Raw genomic sequence first — 16,795 nt, forward strand, 5'->3', positions numbered from 1 at the left:
GAAACATCTGAAGGATGATCAATGGAAACAGGATGCACCTGAGCTCAATTTCGAGTCTCATAGCAAAGGGTCTGAATACTTAGGCAAATAAGGTATTTCTGTTTTTTATTTTTAATACATTTGCTAACATTTCTAAAAACCTGTTTTCGCTTTGTCATTATGGGGTATTGTGTATAGATTGATGAGGATTTGTATTTATTTAATCCATTCTAGAATAATGCTGTAACTTAACAAAATGTGGAAAAAGGGAAGGAGTCTGAATAATATCCGAATGCAATGTAGATAGTGGCCTAGCCAGTCTCCAGATCTCAACCCCATAGAAAATCTTTGGAGGGAGTTGAAAGTCCGTGTTGCCCAGCGACAGCCCCAAAACATCACTGCTCTAGAGGAGATCTGCATGGAGGAATGGGCCAAAATACCAGCAACAGTGTGTGAAAACCTTGTGAAGACTTACAGAAAACGTTTGACCTGTGTCATTGCCAACAAAGGGTATATAACAAAGTATTGAGAAACTTTTGTTATTGACCAAATACTTATTTTCCACCATAATTTGCAAATAAATTCATAAAAAATCCTACAGTGTGATTTTCTGGATTTTTTTCCCTCAATTTGTCTGTCATAGTTGACGTGTACCTATGATGAACATTACAGGCCTCTCTCATCTTTTTAAGTGGGAGAAGTTGCACAATTGGTGGCTGACTAAATACTTTTTTTCCCCACTGTAAGTGCTACATTTCCAGGGGGTAGGGTTGTTGAAGTAATTATTCCTTGGGGAAATGCATTAAACCCTTTACATGTTAGACCCATACCAAATGCAGAAGAAAGGGAATGGAAGGAAGCGTTAAACAATGATTGGTATACAGTGGGGAAAAAAATTATTTAGTCAGCCACCAATTGTGCAAGTTCTTATTCTTAGGGAACTAGTCAAGTGCAGAGAAATCAATGATGAGGATATCTGGTGCGTCTTGGAGGTCTGAAATCTCTCGGTGGTCTGGAATCTCTTGGAGGTCTGGAATCTCTTGGAGGTCTGGAATCTCTTGGAGGTCTGGAATCTCTCGGCGGTCTCTTAGTCATCAGTTCCCTCACTCTGGTTCAATGGTTTAGATGATACCCGATCGCGCTCCCCTCTATCCGTACCGCCGTTGGTGTAACCGGGACGATGATGTATGGTCACTTTAGCTGTTAACCTTCTCCCGTCACTAGGGTCTCCGGATCAGCCAGAGTCCCTCTCAATCTATCGACATCGGTCTGCGAAGAGTGTCCTTCTATCAGCCTACCCATAAGGACTGCTGCAAGGACACACAAGCACAGACACACACAAAGACAACAATGCTACCCAATGGCTGGGGTTGGAACACTCCTATAGTGGGAAACATGGATCTAAGCATCTGTCTCCGCCACTTTTACCATCATTGAGGTAGCCAACAACACCCGGTACAGGCCCCTCCCCATAGGGTCTTTCCAACTCTTTCTTCCATAGTGTTTTACCATCACATTGTCTCCAGGGCGCAGAAAACACTCAGATTCTCCTACTTCGTTGGGCAGAGTTCCCTTCACCCATGGGGAAAAAAATCTTAAGAACATTGTTAGGTTAGGTGAGACACAGTATGCTACTTATGTCCTCTCATCCTTCAGGAGAAGCCTTGAGATTATGAAGCGCACCTCCTTCCAGCTCGTTGTAGTCCCCTCAATTCATAGACAGACCTCTACACCCTGCCTCCTATCACAAAAACAAAAAAGATTTAACCTAACCCATAACACATTATTACTACTGCTCATATCCTTAATACAATTTGCATATATTACCACAAAAACATTAAAAATATTATATAAATATTAAAACCACCCCCTTTGGACACATGCATCACATCACATTATCATACACACCTCTTTCTCTTCATCATATCATATTCACACAACGTTGTTCTCAAACACGCTTCATCACCATTTGCACAACCTACCGGAATATTCCTTTACTAGGGTCAATTTTACCATAATCCTATATCCCCTTCTAAATTTCCCAACTTTTAATTACCCCCTAAAAGCTTGACCGAAATTCAATGTGTCGACGTCATATGATCACCCCCGTACACGTGACCTGTTCCTCCAACAGGATTTCTCTCTCTCTCCTTTACGTTAGTAAATGAATATCCACCCACTATTAATTCCTCTCTCCCTAATGCAAGATTGGGCTTTCCCTTTCTCAACCAGCCTTAGAAGCTTCAAACGACCTAAAATATAGTCCCTTTCCTTACACTTTCTCCACAAAGTCAAGGCTATTATTTTCAGGATTTCTTTTTGTTTTCCGATCACCCACACAAAATAAGCCGCCACTCGTGCTTAAATGAGTCAGACAGAATGACAAGCAGGACGAACAATAGTGTCAGACGTTTGAACGAAGCTGACCAAAATGACAACTCAATCACAATTGAATGAACCACAGCCGCTCAAACAAATTATTCCCCCGCACAAGATGAGCAGACCTACTCTATCTTATTACTGCTCTATTCTTTGAAGCCCTGGTGGCTGTTCACAACCGTGTACCTACTCAGGATGCCCGGCGTTACTTCCAATTTATGGCGTCACCTTCTCAGGATGACCTACTTAATTTTAGCTGTCTAATTTGTACATGACCTCAATCAGGATAATGCACACCTACCCAAGCAGTCCTCTAACGATGAACTCCACGTTAGAGCGGTACCGTAGGCCCTCTCAGTCTTGGCTAGCCACCTGCTCTTCCAGCCCTCTGGAGTGCTAACTTAGCTCTCCACAGCGGTACCACAGGATTTAACTTATTTACACTTTTCAACAATCACATTGCATGTATGTTTATTCCTCATTCCAACAAAAACTCTGCTTCTTCTTCTAAATCTGGTCCTTTAATTTCTGGAGAGAACCCTTCCGTACCCCACCCTCAGATTCAGCTTGATCGAAACACACAGTTTAAGTAAGAACATAGCTTACCTTTTAAACAGCGGCCACTGAGTCTGTGTGAGTCGCTTAAAACCTCCTCCGATGGCAAAGCACTCAAGGATCTCTATAACCAATCACGTCGGGGTCACCAATTATGTTGTGGAAAATAACCACCATACTTTATTACAAAAAAAGGTCTTACAGAGTTTTTGTTGCATCAAGAAATTACTTTATTAAAGTTTTCAACAAAGCCGATAACCGTCTGTAGAGGGGCACACCTTCTTAAGGTCCCCCTTCAACTTATATAGTCCTCTTCAGTTTTCCCGCTCTTTTTATTGCTCCGCCCACTTCCTTTGTCCCTGAGGACGGCTGAACTATTACTCCAACCAATCACCCGCTCCCCTGTACCTCACCCCCTCAAGCTGTAATCAATCAAGAAGATACCAAGGAGACAAAGGTCTAGCCCAAACTCTATTCAACCCTGGTGCCGCTCCCCTCACTGTGTTTGAAGAGAGAGACAAAAGGCAGCCATGGATTGAAGAAAGAGCAAGCACCTTGACCCTAGGGCAGTTTCTCTCTACTCCCCCACACACACAGTGAAATGCCCCAATAAAATTCCTAGCCCAGTAACAAACAATTCTAACTCAATGTTCGTGATTAACCCAGTTCTATCTTCTAATTTATTAAAGAATATACATCATATCCCTCCTAATGGGATTACTAATCCCATAAATTTACAAAAGTATATCATGTTTATGCTATCAATCACAATCTTTGCATTCAAGGTTATACTCATAATAAAAACATCACTATTTCTACTCAAAATAATTCCAACATAAGTGTTAGTCTCCTAATCACATGCTTCACGGTTGGGATGGTGTTCTTGGGGTTGTACTCATCCTTCTTCTTCCTCCAAACACGGTGAGTGGTTTAGACCAAAAAGCTCTATTTTTGTCTCATCAGACCACATGACCTTCTCCCATTCCTCCTCTGGATCATCCAGATGGTCATTGGCAAACTTCAGACGGGCCTGGACATGCGCTGGCTTGAGCAGGGGGACCTTGCGTGCGCTGCAGGATTTTAATCCATGACGGCGTAGTGTGTTACTAATGGTTTTCTTTGAGACTGTGGTCCCAGCTCTCTTCAGGTCATTGACCAGGTCCTGCCGTGTAGTTCTGGGCTGATCCCTCACCTTCCTCATGATCATTGATGCCCCACGAGGTGAGATCTTGCATGGAGCCCCAGACCAAGGGTGATTGACCGTCATCTTGTACTTCTTCCATTTTCTAATAATTGCGCCAACAGTTGTTGCCTTCTCACCAAGCTGCTTGCCTATTGTCCTGTAGCCCATCCCAGCCTTGTGCAGGTCTACCATTTATCCCTGATGTCCTTACACAGCTCTCTGGTCTTGGCCATTGTGGAGAGGTTGGAGTCTTTTTGATTGAGTGTGTGGACAGGTGTCTTTTATACAGGTAACGAGTTCAAACAGGTGCAGTTAATACAGGTAATGAGTAGAGAACAGGAGGGCTTCTTAAAGAAAAACTAACAGGTCTGTGAGAGCTGGAATTCTTACTGGTTGGTAGGTGATCAAATACTTATGTCATGCAATAAAATGCAAATTAATTACTTAAAAATCATACAATGTGATTTTCTGGATTTTTGTTTTAGATTCCGTCTCTCACAGTTGAAGGGTACCTATGATAAAAATTACAGACCTCTACATGCTTTGTAAGTAGGAAAACCTGCAAAATCGGCAGTGTATCAAATACTTGTTCTCCCCACTGTAGCACTACTGGGTGATCTGAAAAGTCATAGTCAATCGATCAATAATATAATAATAATACTTTTAGCAAAAATGTTTATTTTCAATTTACAATCTGTAGAAACAATGAGAATAGAAGGGTTCAGAACTTTTGTGAAACATCACATTACAGTTTAAAAATATATGGCAAATAGAAATCCAATATGGATGGTGTTAAGAGATAGATGGGAGGTGTTGAATGGAGCTGAAGGATGGGACTAATAACAACTAACAACAACTAATAACAACAAGATAACTAATGTAAAGCATACTGTGTCCATAATAAGTATATAGGTTATAGGTTGAGAGCTTTTGTGAAGGAGCACAGTTAGAAAGATATGGCATATAGAAGCAAACCGGATGGACATCATGAAAACGATCGGAGAGGTTGAGGGTAGAGGAAGTTCAGGAGTAAAAACAAATAAAATATAATTATTGTAAAATTGACTGTGTCCATAAAATGTATATAGTATGTATAAGCTGGAAGTAGAGGCCTAAGCACTGTTGTTCACTAGTTTACTCCAATTAGGGAAGGGGTGGTGGGGTTGGAAAGTAATAAAGGGAAATATAAAAAAAAAAAAAAGGATATACAGTGTATATATCAATTTCAATCAATCAATTTTATTTTATATAGCCCTTCTTACATCAGCTAATATCTCGAAGTGCTGTACAGAAACCCAGCCTAAAACCCCAAACAGCTAGTAATGCAGGTGTAGAAGCACGGTGGCTAGGAAAAACTCCCTAGAAAGGCGAAAACCTAGGAAGAAACCTAGAGAGGAACCAGGCTATGAGGGGTGGCCAGTCCTCTTCTGGCTGTGCCGGGTGAAGATTATAACAGAACCATGCCAAGATGTTCAAAAATGTTCATAAGTGACAAGCATGGTCAAATAATAATCAGGGAATAAATCTCAGTTGGCTTTTCATAGCCGATCATTAAGAGTTGAAAACAGCAGGTCTGGGACAGGTAGGGGTTCCATAACCGCAGGCAGAACAGTTGAAACTGGAATAGCAGCAAGGCCAGGCGGACTGGGGACAGCAAGGAGTCACCACGGCCGGTAGTCCCGACGTATGGTCCTAGGTGCTCAGGTCTCTCAGTTGGCTTTTCATAGCCGATCATTAAGAGTTGAAAACAGCAGGTCTGGGACAGGTAGGGGTTTCGTAACCGCAGGCAGAACAGTTGAAACTGGAATAGCAGCAAGGCCAGGCGGACTGGGGACAGCAAGGTGTCATCATGCCCGGTAGTCCTGACGTATGGTCCTAGGGCTCAGGTTCTCAGAGAGAAAGAGAGAACGAGAGAATTAGAGAGAGCATACTTAAATTCACACAGGACACTGGATAAGACAGGAGAAGTACTCCAGGTATAACCAACTAACCCCAGCCCCCGACACATAAACTACTGCAGCATAAATACTGGAGGCTGAGACAGGAGCGGTCCGGGAGACACTGTGGCCCCATCCGAAGAAACCCCGGACAGGGCCAAACAGGAAGGATATAACCCCACCCACTCTGCCAAAGCACAGCCCCCGCACCACTAGAGGGATATCCTCAACCACCAACTTACAATCCTGAGACAAGGCCGAGTATTGCCCACAGAGGTCTCCACCACAGCACAAACCAAGGGGGCGCCAACCCAGACAGGAAGATCACGTCAGTAACTCAACCCACTCAAGTGACGCACCCCTCCCAGGGACGGCATGAAAGAGCACCAGCAAGCCAGTGACTCAGCCCCTGCAACAGGGTTAGAGGCAGAGAACCCCAGTGGAGAGGGGAACCGGCCCGGCAGAGACAGCAAGGGCTGTTCGTTGCTCCAGAGCCTTTCCGTTCACCTTCACACTCCTGGGCCAGACTACACTCAATCATATGACCTACTGAAGAGATAAGTCTTCAGTAAAGACTTAAAGGTTGAGACCGAGTCTGCGTCTCTCACATGGGTAGGCAGACTGTTCCATAAAAATGGAGATCTATAGGAGAAAGCCCTGCCTCCCGCTGTTTGCTTAGAAATTCTAGGGACAATTAGGAGGCCTGCGTCTTGTGACCGTAGCGTACGTATTGGTATGTACGGCAGGACCAACTCGGAAAGATAGGTAGGAGCAAGCCCATGTAACGCTTTATAGGTTAACAGTAAAACCTTGAAATCAGCCCTTGCCTTAACAGGAAGCCAGTGTAGGGAAGCTAGCACTGGAGTAATATGATCAAATTTCTTGGTTCTAGTCAGGATTCTAGCAGCCGTATTTAGCACTAACTGAAGTTTATTTAGTGCTTTATCCGGGTAGCCGGAAAATAGAGCATTGCAGTAGTCTAACCTAGAAGTAACAAATGCATGGATTAATTTTTCTGCATCATTTTTGGACAGAAAATTTCTGATTTTTGCAATGTTACGTAGATGGAAAAAAGCTGTCCTTGAAACAGTCTTGATATGTTCTCAAAGAGAGATCAGGGTCAAGAGTAACGCTGAGGTCCTTCACAGTTTTATTTGAGACGACTTTACAACCATCAAGATGAATTGTCAGATTTAACAGAAGATCTCTTTGTTTCTTGGGACCTAGAACAAGCATCTCTGTTTTGTCCGAGTTTAAAAGTAAAACGTTTTCAGCCATCCACTTCCTTATGTCTGAAACACAGGCTTCTAGCGAGGGCAATTTTGGGGGCTTCACCATGTTTCATTGAAATGTACAGCTGTGTGTCATCCGCATAGCAGTGAAAGTTAACATTATGTTTTCGAATAACATCCCCAAGAGGTAAAATATATAGTGAAAACAATAGTGGTCCTAAAACGGAACCTTGAGGAACACCGAAATGTACAGTTGATTTGTCGGAGGACAGACCATTCACAGAGACAAACTGATATCTTTCCGACAGGTAAGATCTAAACCAGGCCAGAACTTGTCCGTGTAGACCAATTTGGGTTTCCAGTCTCTCCAAAAGAATGTGGTGATCGATGGTGTCAAAGGCAGCACTAAGGTCTAGTAGCACGAGGACAGATGCAGAGCCTCGGTCTGACGCCATTAAAAGGTCATTTACCACCTTCACAAGTGCAGTCTCAGTGCTATGATGGGGTCTAAAACCAGACTGAAGCATTTCGTACACATTGTTTGTCTTCAGAAAGGCAGTGAGTTGCTGCGCAACAGCTTTTTCTAAAATTTTTGAGAGGAATGGAAGATTCGATATAGGCCGATAGTTTTTTATATTTTCCGGGTCAAGGTTTGGCTTTTTCAAGAGAGGCTTTATCACTGCCACTTTTAGTGAGTTTGGTACACATCCGGTGGATAGAGAGCTGTTTATTATGTTCAACATAGGAGGGCCAAGCACAGGAAGCAGCTCCTTCAGCAGTTTAGTAGGAATAGGATCCAGTATGCAGCTTGAAGGTTTAGAGGCCATGATTATTTTCATCATTGTGTCAAGAGATATAGTACTAAAACACTTAAGTGTCTCTCCCGATCCCAGGCCCTCGCAGATCTGTGCAGATCCAGGACAGCTAAGCCCTGGAGGAATACGCAGATTCAAAGAGGAGTCCGTAATTTGCTTTCTAATGGTCATGATCTTTTCCTCAAAGAAGTTCATGAATTTATTACTGCTGAAGTGAAAGCCATCCTCTCTTGGGGAATGCTGCTTTTTAGTTAGCTTTGCAACAGTATCAAAAATAAATTTTGGATTATTCTTATTTTCCTCGATTAAGTTGGAAAAAGTAGGATGATCGAAAGCAGCAGTGAGGGCTCTTCGGTACTGCACGGTACTGTCTTTCCAAGCTAGTCGGAAGACTTCCAGTTTGGTGTGGCGCCATTTCCGTTCCAATTTCCTGGAAGCTTGCTTCAAAGCTCGGGTATTTTCTGTATACCAGGGAGCTAGTTTCTTATGACAAATGTTTTTCGTTTTTAGGGGTGCAACTGCATCTAGGGTATTGCGCAAGGTTAAATTGAGTTCCTCAGTTAAGTGGTTAACTGATTTTTGTCCTCTGACGTCCTTGGGTAGGCAGAAGGAGTCTGGAAGGGCATCAAGGAATTTTTGTGTTGTCTGAGAATTTATAGCACGACTTTTGATGCTCCTTGGTTGGGGTCTGAGCAGATTATTTGTTGCGATTGCAAACGTAATAAAATGGTGGTCCGATAGTCCAGGATTTTGTGGAAAAACATTAAGATCTACAACATTTATTCCATGGGACAAAACTAGGTCCAGAGTATGACTGTGGCAGTGAGTAGGTCCAGAGACATGTTGGACAAAACCCACTGAGTCGATGATGGCTCCGAAAGACTTTTGGAGTGGGTCTGTGGACTTCTCCATGTGAATATTAAAATCACCAAAAATTAGAATATGATCTGCTATGACTACAAGGTCTGATAGGAATTCAGGAAACTCAGAGAGGAACGCTGTATATGGCCCAGGAGGCCTGTAAACAGTAGCTATAAAAAGTGATTGAGTAGGCTGCATAGATTTCATGACTAGAAGCTCAAAAGATGAAAACGCCATTATTTTTTTTGTAAATTGATATTTGCTATCGTAAATGTTAGCAACACCTCCGCCTTTGCGGGATGCACGGGGAATATGGTCACTAGTGTAACCAGGAGGTGAGGCCTCATTTAACACAGCAAATTCATCAGGCTTAAGCCATGTTTCAGTCAGGCCAATCACATCAAGATTATGATCAGTGATTAGTTCATTGACTATGACTGCCTTTGAAGTGAGGGATCTAACATTAAGTAACCCTATTTTGAGATGTGAGGTATCACGATCTCTTTCAATAATGGCAGGAATGGAGGAGGTCTTTATCCTAATAAGATTGCTAGGGTGAACACCGCCATGTTTAGTTTTGCCCAACCTAGGTCGAGGCACAGACACAGTCTCAATGGGTATGGCTGAGCTGACTACACTGACTATGCTATTGGCAGACTCCACTAAGCTGGCAGGTTGGCTAACAGCCTGCTGCCTGGCCTGCACCCTATTTCACTGGCCCGTGTCTGTCTGTCTATATATGTATTTATATGTATGTATGTGTATATGTATGTGTATGTATGTATATGTGTATATATATATTTGAAAGAAAAAAAAACATGGGGGATTGGAAGTGATGCAGATAATTACATTGATGGAAGTTACAATCTATCTGCAATATTAAAGCTGATGATAATCCATCCAAATCAACAGTAATAATCCATCCAAATCAACAGTAATAGTCCATCCAAATCAACAGTAATAGTCCATCCAAATCAACAGTAATAGTCCATCCAAATCAACAGTAATAGTCCATCCAAATCAACAGTAATAGTCCATCCAAATCAACAGTAATAGTCCATCCAAATCAACAGTAATAGTAGACCTACTCTGTGATTATATTGTGTGTCTAGGACAGTATAGTGATTATATTAAGCGTTGTCGTTCACTAGTTTACTCAAATTAGGGAAGGGGTGGTGGGGTTGGAAAGTAATAAAGGGATTTTAAAAAAGGAGGGGAAAAAAGGGGCATTATCATCATTTTCACAATTTAACAGTACTAATCCAACCTCATAGTGTGGAAATAGATATAAAATACAGGAAAATCACATTTTTGACTGCACTGGGCCTTTAAACTATAATATGCAATACCATACTATAACATTGTAGCCGGTTTGTTCAGTACTCCTGTCTGTCTGTCTGTCTGTCTGTCTGTCTGTCTGCATGTCTGTCTGCATGTCTGTCTGCATGTCTGTCTGTCTGTCTGTCTGTCTGTCTGTCTGTCTGTCTGTCTGTCTGTCTGTCTGTCTGTCTGTCTATAAGCCCTCCAGCAGCATCTGCCTTCTTCTCTTTTGGTCAGAGCCTGCATTTGCATTATGGAAATAAGCCGTGGCGTTCCATGTGTGAAGAGATATTTACCTCCCTCTCACATGCCTGAGTGATATGCCACACAATTACCATGTTCAGAGAGAGTCTCCTGCGCTGTCTGGATGTCTGTAAAGGTCAGGTTGTCTTTGTACTTATACTTTCTGATTTATTTAGATGCCTTAAATATCCACAGTTCATTTTGGAATTTATACTATTTATACAAAAGTATGTTGACACCCCTTCAAGTTAGTGGATTTGGCTATTTCAGCCACACCAGTTGCTGACAGGTGTATAAAATCGAGCACACAGCCATGCAATCTCCATAGACAAATATTGTCAGTAGAATGGCCCGTACTGAAGAGCTCAGTGACTTTCAACGTGGCACCGTCATAGGATGCCACCTTTCCAATAAGTCAGTTCGTCAAATCTCTGCCCTTCTAGAGCTGCCCCGGTCAACTGTAAGTGCTATTATTGTGAAGTGGAAACGTCTAGTGAGTGTTGCAACCGAGGAAACGTCCTCGGTTGCAACACTCACTACCGAGTTCCAAACTGCCTCTGAAAGCAACGTCAGCACAATAACTGTTCATCGGTAGCTTCATGAAATGGGTTTCCATGGCCGAGCAGCCGCACACAAGCCTAAGATCCCCATGCGCAATGCCAAGCATCGGCTGGAGTGGTGTAAAGCTCGCCGCCATTGGATTCTGGAGCAGTGGAAACGCGTTCTCTGGTGTGATGAATCACGCTTCACCATCTGGCAGTCCGACAGACAAATCTGGGTTTGGCGGATGCCAGGAGAACGGTACCTGCCCGAATGCATAGTGCCAACTGTAAAGTTTGGTGGAGGAGGAATAATGGTCTGGGGCTGTTTTTCATGGTTCAGGCTAGGCCCCTTAGTTCCAGTGAAGGGAAATCTTAACGCTACAGCATACAATGACATTCTAGACGATTCTGCGCTTCCAACTTTGTGGCAACAGTTTGGGGAAGGCCATTCCTGTTTCAGCATGACAATGCCCCCGTGCACAAAGCGAGGTCCATACAGAAATGATTTGTCGAGATCAGTGTGGAAGAACTTGACTGACCTGCACAGAGCCCTGATCTCAACCCCATCGAACACCTTTGGGATGAATTTGAACGCCGACTGCGAGCCAGGCCTAATCGCCCAACATCAGTGCCCAACCTCACTAATGCTCTTGTGGCTGAATGGAAGCAAGTCCCCGCAGCAATGTTCCAACATCTAGTGGAAAGCCTTCCCAGAAGAGTGGAGGCTGTTATAGCAGCAAAGGGGGGGCCCAACTCCATATTAATGCCCTTGACTTTGGAATGAAATGTTCGATGAGCAGGTGTCCACATACTTTTGGTCAGGTAGTGTATGTTTGTGTGCTTTTAATTTTTGTATTTGTATTTATTATGGATCCCCGTTAGCTACTCTTCCTGGGGTCCAGCAAAAATTAAGGCAGTAATATACATTATAATACAATTTTTAAACATTAAAATACATTTTACAACAGATTTCACAATACATGAAGTGTGTACCCACCGGCCACTGCTCTACTACAACACACAATCCAAGTGTACGTGTGTGTATAGTGTGTATGTTATTTGTGTTTGTATGTGTGTGTTTGTACCTGTGTCTCTTCACAGTCCTCGCTGTTCCATAAGGTGTATTTTTATCTGTTTAAAAAAAAAATATTGCGTGAGTTACTTGATGTGGAATAGAGTTCCATGTAGTCATGGCTCTATGTAGTACTGTACGCCTCCCATAGTCTGTTCTGGACTTGGGGACTGTGAAGAGACCTCTGGTGGCATGTCTTGTGGGGTATGCATGGATATCCGAGCTGTGTGCTATAGTTTAAACAGACAGCTCGGTGCATTCAACATGTCAATACTTCTTATAAAAACGAGTAGTGATGAAGTCAGTCTCTCCTTTACTTTGAGCCATGAGAGATTGACATGGATATTATTAATGTTAGCTCTCCATGTACATTTAAGGGCCAGCCGTGCTGCCCTGTTCTGGGCCAGTTGTATTTTTCCCAAGTCCCTCTTTGTGGCACCTGACCACACGACTGGGCAGTAGTCCAGGTGTGACAAAACTAGGGCCTTAAATTTCATTTAAGGTGCTCCAAATCTTTTTACTATCATTCTTTATATCATTTATCTTTGTTTCATAGTATAGTTTCTTCTTCTTTTTGTTCTGTTTTGTCACATGATTTCTCAATTTGCAGTAGGTTTGCCAATCGGCTGTGCAGCCAGACTTATTTGCCATTCCTTTTGCCTCATTCCTCTCAACCATATAACATTTTTCAATTCCTCATCAATCCACAGAGATTTAATAGTTTTTATAAGTAACTGGTGTAAGCAATTTCATAAATGTGTCAAGTGCAGCGTCTGGTTAGTCCTCATTACACACCACAGACCAGCAAATATTATTTACATCATCAACATAGGAATCACTACAAAACCTCATGTAGGACCTGTTATACACTATATAAGGTCCTGCCTTTGGAACGTTGGTTTTCCTAGATACAATATGGCTACCATAACTAGAATAACAGGTCCTATAACCATAACTAGAATAATAATTTACGGTAATTTAATAGGATCTTGATGGCTTGAATAGTCACTTCATGGTAACATCAAATAAAGTAGATACCCCTATTACAGTTTCTTAAAACCTTAGTCCCTCCGTAATGTTTTGATCGTGAGTGTTTTCCCTGACAGATCCACAGTGCTCCGCGTGACAGTGTTTCCCCTGACAGATCCACGTTGAGGACTAACGGCTGCTGCTGCCATTGACTTTGAATCAGGGAGACTTGAAGTGAGACTCAACCACACTCTTCCCTCTACAGCAGCTGAACCTGACAAGCACACTGAGCAGTGAGTCAACACCGACCTCTTTCCTCTTAATAGACACCCCCCCAACTCTCCCACCTCCCTGCACGAAGCTCTGGGGAACTGTCTGTGACGCAGTCGTCAATTCACAGAGGAATCCCTGCCTCACAGACCTATGAAGATAAATGTTTCATCTAGAAGCAGGGGGGGCTCATTTCTGCTGCATCTTAATACCAGGTTATCGATCATTAACAACTAACCCCATATCCCCCCCCCTTCACTAATGCCAATAATGGTGTGGTCCAATAGCATCTCATTGATAGCGGTGTGCTCCGATTGAACAAAGATTACATCATCTTTATTCACTGAGGGGAAACACAGAGATGAAAAGATGGAGAGAGGGAGAGAGAGAGAGAGAGAGAGAGAGAGAGAGAGAGAGAGAGAGAGAGAGAGAGAGAGAGAGAGAGAGAGAGAGAGAGAGAGAGAGAGAGAGAGAGAGAGAGAGAGAGAGAGAGAGAGAGAGAGAGAGAGAGAGAGAGAGAGAGAGAGAGAGAGAGAGACAGAGAGAGAGAGAGAGAGAGAGAGCAAGAGAGAGACAGAGAGAGAGAGAGAGATTAGCCATCAATCTAGCTGGGGAAAAAACAGCTGGCAAAACATTTACACCACTCAGATGATGTTGTCTGTTAAATGGCACTCGGGGTGTGTGTGAGTGATGAGGTGATGTACCAGACAAATTGACAACAGGGGAGATAGGGGGACCTGACGGAGCAAACAAACCATATAAATCATCTCAGGATGGATGAACCACAGCGATGGACAGACAGAGTTGTATCTCTTCGGATGGACAGCCATTCACACAGGCTAACGTTGAATAAATATCCCCACATTTCTGGATCACATCGTTCACCCGGGCCTCTAATTATTTTTATTATTTTTTTAAGTATGGAATGTTGGTCTACCCAGACAAATCAAATTGTATTTGTCACATTCGCCAAATACAACAGGTGTAGACTTGACCATGAAATGCTTACTTACGAGCCCTTCCCAACGATGCAGAGTAAAACAATTATAAAAAATACACAATTAAATAACATAGTAACACAAGAGAAATAAAATACACAAGAATGGTACCAGTACCAGATCAATGTGCAGAGGTACGAGGTATTTGACGTAGATATGTACATGAAGGTATGGTAAAGTGAATACACTCTTAGAAAAAAAGATGCTATCTTGAACCTAAAATGGTTATTTAGCTTTCCCCATAGGAGAACCGTTTGAAAAACTAGTTTTGGTTCCAGGTTAAAAAAAAACTTCTTGGTTCCATGTAGAACCATTTCCACAGAGGGTTCTACCAGGAAACCAAAAAGGGTTATACCTGAAACCAAAAAGGGTTCTACCTGGAACCAAAAAGGGTTCTACCTGGAACCAAAAAGGGTTCTACCTGGAACCAAGAAGGGTTCTACCTGGAACCAAAAAGGGTTCTCCTATGGGGACAGCTTTAGAACCCTTTTGGAACCCTTTTTTCTAAGTGACTAGGCATCAGGATAGATAATATTAAGAGTTAGAGTACAGAACTGAGTAGCAGCAGCATATGAGGAGTGGGAAAGTGTGTGTGTGTGTGTGTGTGTGTGTGTGTGTGTGTGTGTGTGTGTTGTGTGTGTGTGCATATGTAGTGTATGTGAATGTGTGTGGGTTTTGTGTGTGTTTCAGTGTAGTGTGTGTGTGTGTTGTGTGTGTGTGTGCATATGTATTGTATGTGAATGTGTGTGGGTTTTGTGTGTGTTTCAGTGTAGTGTGTGTGTGTGTTGTGTGTGTGTGCATATGTAGTGTATGTGAATGTGTGTGGGTTTTGTGTGTGTTTCAGTGTAGTGTGTGTGTGTTGTGTGTGTGTGTGCATATGTAGTGTATGTGAATGTGTGTGGGTTTTGTGTGTGTTTCAGTGTAGTGTGTGTATATAGTGTGTGTATATAGTGTGTGTATATATAGTATTGTGAGTGTGCATAGAGTCAGTGCAAGATTGTGTCAATGCAGATAGTATGTGTAACCATTTAACTATTTAGCAGTCTTATGGCTACTTAGCAGTCTTATGGCTTGGCGGTAAAGCTGTCTCTGAGCCTGTTCGTCTGAGAGCCGACGCTCTGGTACCGTTTGCCGGACGGTAGCAGAGTGAACTATGGCTTGGGTGACTGATCTTTGGAAATGTTTCAGGCCTTCCTCTGACACCGCTTGGTATAGAGGTCCTGGATGGCAGGGAGCTTGGCCCCAGTGACGTACTGTGCTGTCTGCACCACCTTCTGTAGCGCCTTGCGGTTGAGGGCGGTGCATTTGCCATACCAAGCGGTGATACAGCCAGTCAAGATGCTCTCGATGGTGCAGCTGTATAACGTTTTGAGGATCCGAGGGCCCGTGCCAAATCTTGTCAGCGTCTTGAGGGGGAAGAGGCGCTGTCGTGCCCTCTTCATGACTGTGTGGGTGTGTGTGGACCATGTTAAGTCCTTAGTGATGTGGACGCCAAGGAACTTGAAGCTCTCAATCTGCTCCACTACAGCCCCGTCGATGTGGATGGGCGCGTGCTCACCCCTCTTTCTCCTGTAGTCCACGATCAGCTCCTTGGTCTTACTGACATTGAGAGGGAGAGGTTGTTGACCTGGTACCACACCGCCAAGTCTCTGACCTCCTCCCAGTAGGCTGTCTAATCGCCATCTGTGATCAGGCCTACCACCGTCGTGTCGTCAGCAAACTTGATGATGGTGTTGGAATGTGAAATGTATTTTCCATAACCAAAAATATTGTATTTTCAGCTGTTTGAAGCTGGTGTACAGTACAAAACTGAAAGTAAAAGATGCACGAAATTTAAGAACAAAAAGCATAGAAATAAAGGACATAGAACATATATACCACTTCTTAGACTTGTTTTCAATGCGAATGACAGATCTATATATCACATTTCTATGTGAATTTGGTAGGGTCGCCCAAAAAGTTACATACAGTGCCTTCAGAAAGTATTCAGACCCCTTGACTTTTTTCACATTTTGTTCTAAAATTGATTACATCGTTTTTTTCCCTTATCAATCTACGGGTGGCGTAGCATTCTAGGGCACTGCATCTCAGTGCTAGAGGCATCACTACAGACCCTGGTTTGATTCCAGGCTGTATCACAACCGGTCGTGATTGGGAGTCCCATAGGGCGGCACACAATTGGCCCAGCGTCGTCCAGGTTTGGCCGGAGTAGGCCGTCATTGTAAAATAAGAATTTGTTCTTAACTGACTTGCCTAGTTAACTAAAGGTTAAATAAAACATTTAAAAATACATAAACACACAATAACCCATAATGACAAAGCAAAAACAGGTTTGTAGATTTTTTTGCTAATTTATAAAAAAATTACATTTACATAAGTATTCAGACCCTTTACTGAGTACTTTGTTGAAGCACCTTTGGCAGTGATTACAGCATCAAGT

Source organism: Coregonus clupeaformis, chromosome 13 (genome assembly GCF_020615455.1).
Source record: "Coregonus clupeaformis isolate EN_2021a chromosome 13, ASM2061545v1, whole genome shotgun sequence".
In the NCBI taxonomy this organism is placed as follows: Eukaryota; Metazoa; Chordata; class Actinopteri; order Salmoniformes; family Salmonidae; genus Coregonus; species Coregonus clupeaformis.